This window comes from Enhydra lutris, unplaced genomic scaffold (assembly GCF_002288905.1).
Source record: "Enhydra lutris kenyoni isolate GAN:26980312 unplaced genomic scaffold, ASM228890v2 scaffoldscaffold19, whole genome shotgun sequence".
NCBI lineage: Eukaryota > Metazoa > Chordata > Mammalia > Carnivora > Mustelidae > Enhydra > Enhydra lutris.
This window is the reverse complement of record NW_019154103.1, coordinates 36,846,309-36,853,767: the sequence shown is the minus strand read 5'-3', so window position 1 is coordinate 36,853,767 and position 7,459 is coordinate 36,846,309. Positions and strand designations below refer to the sequence as shown.

General features: G+C 41.3%; 1 pseudogene; it reads left to right on the top strand.

The window, feature by feature from the left end:
• Window positions 1-5,715, top strand: part of LOC111148357 — a 41,647-nt pseudogene extending 35,932 nt beyond the window's left edge.
• The last annotated feature ends 1,744 nt before the right edge of the window (window positions 5,716-7,459 follow it).

Sequence of the window (7,459 nt, the reverse complement as noted above, 5' to 3'; positions counted from 1 at the left end):
TTTTTTTTTTTTTTAAAGATTTTATTTATTTATTTGACAGAGAGAAAGCACAAGTAGGCAGAGAGGCAGGCAGAGAGAGAGGAGGAAGCAGGCTCCCTGCTGAGCAGAAAGCCCGATGTGGGGCTTGAACCCAGGACCTGGGATCATGACCTGAGCCGAAGGCAGCGGCTTAACCCACTGAGCCACCCAGGCGCCCCTCTTAGGAATATTTGATCAAGGTTTTGCCCTTAACTACATTTTTGGATAAAATAATTTACGCACCTGCCTGAAATCCCTGACCAGCCTTGCACGACTTAGGCAAACAGCTGCTGTCTGGTCTCCGATGTGCGCTCACACTCAGAAGCAGAGCACGGACTCTGAGAGGGCTGAAAACGCCAGGTCCTAACAGCCTCTTCAAAGCTGAAAGTTTGAATTTCTGCCCTCTGTGTCCATGTGCACTGCTTCTGGAAACTTGCTGAGTTAAACTCAGTCTAACACTCAGAGGAGGGAATTGTCTGTGGCTCAAGAAGAGAAAGGGAAACCCTTGAGGGTTTAATTTAAAGTCATTATGACCCTGGACGACTGCCAATGGAAATTTTTCAGAAAGCCTATCTTTTGCAAGAAAGTAAACTCCCAAATAGTTGCAAGAGGAAAATCTTAAAAAAAAAAAAATAAAAAAAAAAAATCCCACTAAAAACCAAGTAATTGTTTTAAGCCGTTTGGCTCCCAGGGTTAAGATCTTTGTATTTTCCAAAATTTTCATGAAGCAGGATGTAGGGGAATAATAAAATACAAAGAAATGCAATAAAACCAAAACTGAAGTCTTTGTCTTGGGGAAGTCCTTTCACGCAGTGGCCTGGGGCCTGGACCTGGAGAGAAATCACAGCGATGCTGCAGAAACCTGAGGGAAATGAAACATAGTCTGTGCTTCCTTCCCCTTCTCTTTCTCTTGCCTCTCTGGGAATTCAGTTAGAGAAATTGAACACTGCTCCCCTTGAATAGCCAAGTGAGCATGCTTTCTGAATCAGCCGGGGAGCAGGAAAGCAAAGTAGGAATGTGTAGAATTATTAATGTGTTGGTCAAAGGAGTGAGGGGATGCCTCAGATGAACTTAGAAACTATTCATTAAAAAAAGAAAGAAAGTAAAAGCCTCTTTTATAGATCTGAGGTATACAGTTGCCGAAAGGCAAAATAATTTCTGAGGACTCTTTGCTAAATACATTATTTAAGTTTTTAATATTCAGGGGACCAAGGGGCAGACACATTGGGTTTCTTATTGTTGTTATTCTTTACTTGTGATGGTGTTGCTCATTTTGTTTGTTTGCAGCTTTTTTTGTTTTTGAAGGCCTTTGACAGGTTATGCATTTCCCGGGGGACTGTTCCGCACTGTCTTATATATATATATATATAATCATATTCATACATTGATCCTCAGAAGACTTTCGGTTAGCAATGTTAGAAAAAGCCTGTTGTTAGACCATCATGATAAAAGCTGTCTTTTTTATGAGTGCCCACAACATGTCAAAACTTAACGTTCATGGGGCGCCTGGGTGGCTCCGTTGGTTGAGCCTCTGCCTTTGGCTCGGGTCATGATCTCAGGGTCCTGGGATCAAGTCCCGCATCGGGCTCTCTGCTCAGTGGAGAGCCTACTTCCGCCCTCTCTCTCTGCCTACCTCTCTGCCTACTTGCGATCTCTGGCATAAATAAATAAATCTTTAAAAACAAAAACAAATTTAACATTCATCATTGACCTTGACAGCCATTGCAAAAGATAGATATTATTATCCCACTTTGAAAGAGGAGGAGCCTATTAAGTGGGAATGTGGAGAGGTGATCCCAGGTAAGTCAGGAGCCAACAATTCCCTCTTAAGCCCTGTGTTCTGATTCAGAAATAATGTGACATACCAACTTTGAGTGTATGCCCTTTCAAATAATACACAGGATAAATGACATCTATACCTTGTTAAGTTCTGATAAAGAAGAGCGCAGCAGCCTTGGACTTCAACTGAGATTCACTACAGAAAGAATGATGCATTTGTTCTGCATAAGATCAGAAACTAGAGAGAACATATTTTTCTCTTTTTCTTTTGGGTAATATTGCCCCAGGGTCCAAAGTGGTCAACTGTTGTCATAATTCATTTGGCAGTCCTGTCAAAGATAGCTCCGTTGTTGAGTCTAACAAAATATTTTTTAACAGTCAGGGTACATATTTGATTTGGATCCAGGGACAAATGGCTCTCCAAAGGCTTCATGGCAGGTTGATGACACGATGCATCAACTGGAAGGATCAGGACTTAACAGTCCTGAGCCGTGGAGTACACTTAAAAAGCTCACATACATTCTCAGATATCATAGCATGGAACAAATTTCATTACCTTTGACTCAGTGATATTCAGAATATGTGATACATCAGTCTTTCTGCGTTGGGTTTTACTCAGGGTCCAAGATGGTTGTCTTCTTTTAACACATAAAAAGCTTAACTTGAAATATGGGTCATTTATCTTGGGCTTTGCTTGAAAGGGCATATATTCAAGCATGTTGTGGTATATAATAGCTTATAATTTAACCAAGGAGGAAGTTACAGTCGCACATCATTTAACCACAATCACTAAAAATGGAGATGTTACATGTAAGCACATTTTCCTGAACACCTTAAGAGTACTTTTTTTTTTAAAGAGTACTCTCAAAATTATAAAACATACACTTATTTTAATTCATTCAGGCTTGATTTAAACAGGATCATCACCACAATTTCACTCCTGATGACTTACATTTTTTGTATTATTAGCTTTCTTATTTGTAAAACTTTAAAAAGAGAACTAAAGAAAATCTCATGGATTTGTTTCTTGGTCCCCATTCAACTTCCAGCACTGCACAGAGAGAGGTGCTGTTTTTGCTTTACCTTCTTGACAGGTATAATACCTTCTTCTTTCTTCTTCTCCTTCTCTTTCTCCTTTTTCTTCTTCCTCCTCCTTTGACCCATTTTTAAAAACAGATGTTTGTTTTCTTATTGTTGAAGTTTAAGAGTTCTTTATATTTCAGATAATAGTCCTTTATCTGATATGTATTTTGCAAATATTTTTTTCCAATCTGTGGCTTGTCATGTCATTTTCTTGACATCTTTTGCAGAGCAGAAGTTTGCAATTATAGTAAGTCTTGACATCAATAGTGTCATTCCTCCAACTTTGTTCTTTTCCTTTAATATTGTGTTGAACATTCCAGGTCTTTTGTCTAGTCATAAAATTTTAGACTCGGTTTGTTGATATCCACAAGATAAATGGTTGGGATTTTGATTTGGGTTACACTGAATCTGTAGATCAAGTTGGAAGTACTGATATCTTGACAATATTGAGTCTTCCTATCCATGAACATGGACTCTCTCTCCATTTATTTAGTTCTTTGATTTTGTTCATCAGAGTTTTAAAGTTTTTCTCATTTAGGTCTTGCACATATTTTGTTAGATTTCACCTAGTATTTCATTTTCAGGGGTGATAATGTAAGTGATATATGTTTTTAATTTCAAATTCTGCTTTTTCATTACCAGTGCATAGGAAAGTGATTGACTTTTATATATTAGACTTTGTATCCTACAACCTTACTGTAATTACTTTTTAGTTCTAGGAGTGTTTTGTCAATTATTTTGGATTTTCCCATAGCTCATGTCTTCTGCAACCATAGAGTTTTATGGGTTCTCTCCTTATTTGATTAATTGAAGAGGTTCCCACTAGCTGATATGGGCTTTTACAGAAAAATAACCAAAATGGGTTAAAGCACATCAAGTATGTTTAAACCCAGAAGTGCATAATGATCTTAAATAACAACACCAAAAAAACCCCTCATTGTTCTACATGAGAAGATGCTAGAAAAATGATTCATTATTTTTTAAAACTTATAAATACACGGAAAGATTCAAACATTTATCTTGCTTTTCCCATATCTCCATACTGAAGGGTAACCAAATAGTTTGCAAGAAGCTACTATTTATAGAAGTACTCTAGCTAGTACTATAGAAGTACTATAGAAGAAGTTATATTAAAAATATCATATCACTATTTTGCAACCCCTTTTGAAATAATGGATCTAGAAAATGATTATCAGTGGCTGCTAACAACTTAAAAGGACAAACAACCAGACATAATATGCTTCCTAATGGAAGTGCATGATACTACCTAAGAATCGTTCTTACCAAAAATTAGTACTTAACATGACCAAACTTGTAGATCTAACTATAAGAAATATGGAGGACAGAATAATACACTAAGTATCATTACAAGGATCCAATTAACGAAGTCCAGACTGAGAATCTCTGTAGGACAAACGATCTACTCCCCACTACCACTCCCCCCACCCCAAATAAATTGAAGGAGAGAAAGAGACAGAGGGAAAATCTCTAGGTCAAAATACACTATAGAGACATTTCAACAAGTAAATTTTGGGACCTCATTTCGATGCTTTAAAAAAAGTTTTTTAGCTTTCTCTGCTGGCACCCTGTTCATGTACCCTGTAACCTGGAGGACCTTCAAGGCTCTCATTGCTGCTCAGTACAGAGGGGCTCAGGTCCATGTGCTCTCTACACCCGACTTCCACTTCAGCCAAACCAAACGCAGCCCTTTGTCCTGCTGGCAAGCTTCCAGCATTTGAAGGCGATGATGGATTCTGTGTGTTTGACAGTGATGCCATTGCCTAGTATGTGAGCAATGAGGAGCTGCGGGGAAGTACTCCAGAGGCAACAGCCCAGAAGGTGCAGCATGTGAGCTTGGCTGATAGTGATATAAGTGCCGCCCGCCAGCACCCGGGTGGGCCCCACCTCAGGCATCATGCACCACAACAAGCAGGCCACAGAGAATGCAAAGGAGGAAGTGAAGCAACTTCTGGGGTTACTGGATGCTCACCTGAAGACAAGGACTCTCCTGGTGGTCACATGTGTGACACTGGCTGACATCACGGTTGTTTGCACCCTGCTGTGGCTCTAGAAACAGGTCCTGGAGCCTTCTCTCTGCCAGGCCTTCCCCAATACCAACTGCTGGTTCCTCACCTGCATTGACCAGCCCCAGTTCAGGGCTGTCTTGGGGGAGGTGAAACTCTGTGAAAAGATGGCCCAGTCTGTTGCTAAAAAGTTTGCAGAAAGCCAGCCTAAAAAGGACAAATCCCAGAGAAAGAAAGGTTCTCAGGAAGAGAAGCCAGGCTGAGCAGAAAGAAGAGAAAAAGGCTGCTGCCTCTGATCCTGAGAAGATAGATGAATGTACCAGGCACTGGCTGTTGAACCAAAGACCAAGGACCCCTTTGCTCACCTGCCCAAGAGTACCTTTGTGTTAAGAATTTAAGCACAAGGACTCTAATGAGGACACTCTCTCGGTGGTGCTGCCCCATTTTGGGGAGCACTTTGATAAGGATGGCTGGTCTCTGCGGTACGCTGAGATCAGCTACCCTGAAGACCTCACCTAGACCTTTATGAGTTGCACCCTTTTCACTAGAATGTTCCAGTGGTTGGACAAGCTGAGGAAGAATGCCTTTGCCAGTGTCATCCTCTTTGGAACTAACAATAGCAGCTCCCTTTCTGGAGTCGGGGTCATCCAAAGCCAGGAGCTTGTGTTTCTGCCAAGTCCAGTCACATAAATGGCGGAAACCGGATCCTGGCAGTGAGGAGACCCAGACGCTGGTTTAGGAGTACCTTTCCTGGAAGGGGGCCTTCCAGCATGTGGGCAAAACCTTCTGTTAGGGCAAGATCTTCAAGTGAACGGCTCTTGCCACCACCTAGCTGCCTGTACCTGACCTTCAAGTAGATGGAGGTCATTAAAGAAACAGAATATTGAAAAAAAAATTTTCTAATTTACTTAAAAAAAATTTTTTTTAAGTAACTTCTATACCCAATGTAGGGCTCAGACTCATGACCCCAAGATCAAGAGTTGCATGCTCTACCAACTGAGCCAGACAGGTGCCCCTAAAAAAATTTTTTTTAAAATGCTATAGTCAGGAAAATTTGAACACTAGATATTTAAAAATATTATTGAGGGGGCGCCTGGGTGGCTCAGTGGGTTAAAGCCTCTGCCTTCGGCTCAGGTCATGATCCCAGGGTCCTGGGATGGAGCCCCACATTGGGCTCTCTGCTCAGTGGGGAGTCTGCTTCCTCCTCTCTCTGCCTGCTTCTCTGCCTACTTCTGATCTCTGTCAAATAAATAAATAAATAAATAAATATATTATTGAGTTATTATTGCTTCTAGTATCTAATGTTATTGTGACTTTTCAAGATTTTGTTTTTATTTATTTGAGAGAGAGAGAGAGAGTGAGAGAGAGAGAGCACAAGAAGGGGAGGGTCAGAGGGAGAAGCAGACTCCCGCTGAGCGGGAGCCTGATGCAAGACTGGATCCTGAGACTCCAGGATCATGACCTGAGCTGAAGGCAGCTGCTTAACCAACTGAGCCACCCAAGTGCCCCTGTTATTGTGACTTTTAAAAAACAAAGTAGATCTAATCTTTTACAGATACACTGTGAAATATTTAAGGACATAATGATATGAGTCTGGGATTTGTTTCACAGTAATCCAGTAGGTGAGGCAGAATTTAATAAATCAAAGTTCATAATTGCTGAAAGCAGATGATAGGTACGTGGGATTTACTATATCATTCTTTCTGCTTTTGCATAGGTTTGAAATTCCCATAATAAAATGTTAACAAAAGCAACAGCAACAAACCCCTATGGCCTAGATACATTAAGTTACTCGCCCAACGACATGTATGTAATTAGGGACGGTTCTAATCTGCTACTGGACTCTTGACTTCTAACCAAATTCTCTTTCCCTTATAACAAGCTGTTTAGCAGAGAGGCCAGGCTTCTGAGGTACCAGATATTTGCCCAAAGCTTGGTAAGCCAATGGGTGAACGAGGGAATCTGCTTTGGTGCTATCAGATACTCCTGCAAGCCGCTCATCAGTAAGCAGCCAAGTGGCCAATTGGGCTTGACTGGGAGCGCAGAGCAGCTGCTGACTTTTGAAGTATTGCCCAGAGTTCTTGGCTCTTCCCCATTTGGTCTTTCAGGGAGCCATTTCAAAAGGAGACCGGCCTTCAAGTGCCCAAACAAACATAGTTGAAAGGAGGCTTCGTCTGTACCTAGACCTTTCTTGATTGCTTCACAAAAATTAGATTTTGCGGAGCGCCTGGGTGGCTCAGTGGGTTAAGCCTCTGCCTTCGACTCAGGTCATGATCTCAGGGTCCTGAGATCGAGCCCCACATCCGGCTGTCTGCTCAGCGGGGAGCCTGCTTCCCCCTCTCTCTCTGCCTGCCTCTCTGCCTACTTGTGATCTCTGTCTGTCAAATAAATAAATAAAATCTTAAAAAAAAATTAGATTTTGCTGGGAGCTGTCTATACAGTCAGATGAAAATGGAGTCTAGCAACAGTAGCTGAGGGGACAGGGCTTGGGCACCAAGGATTAGAGAACAGACTGGAATGTTGCTTCCACGGTGATAAAGACGGTTGTTTCATGA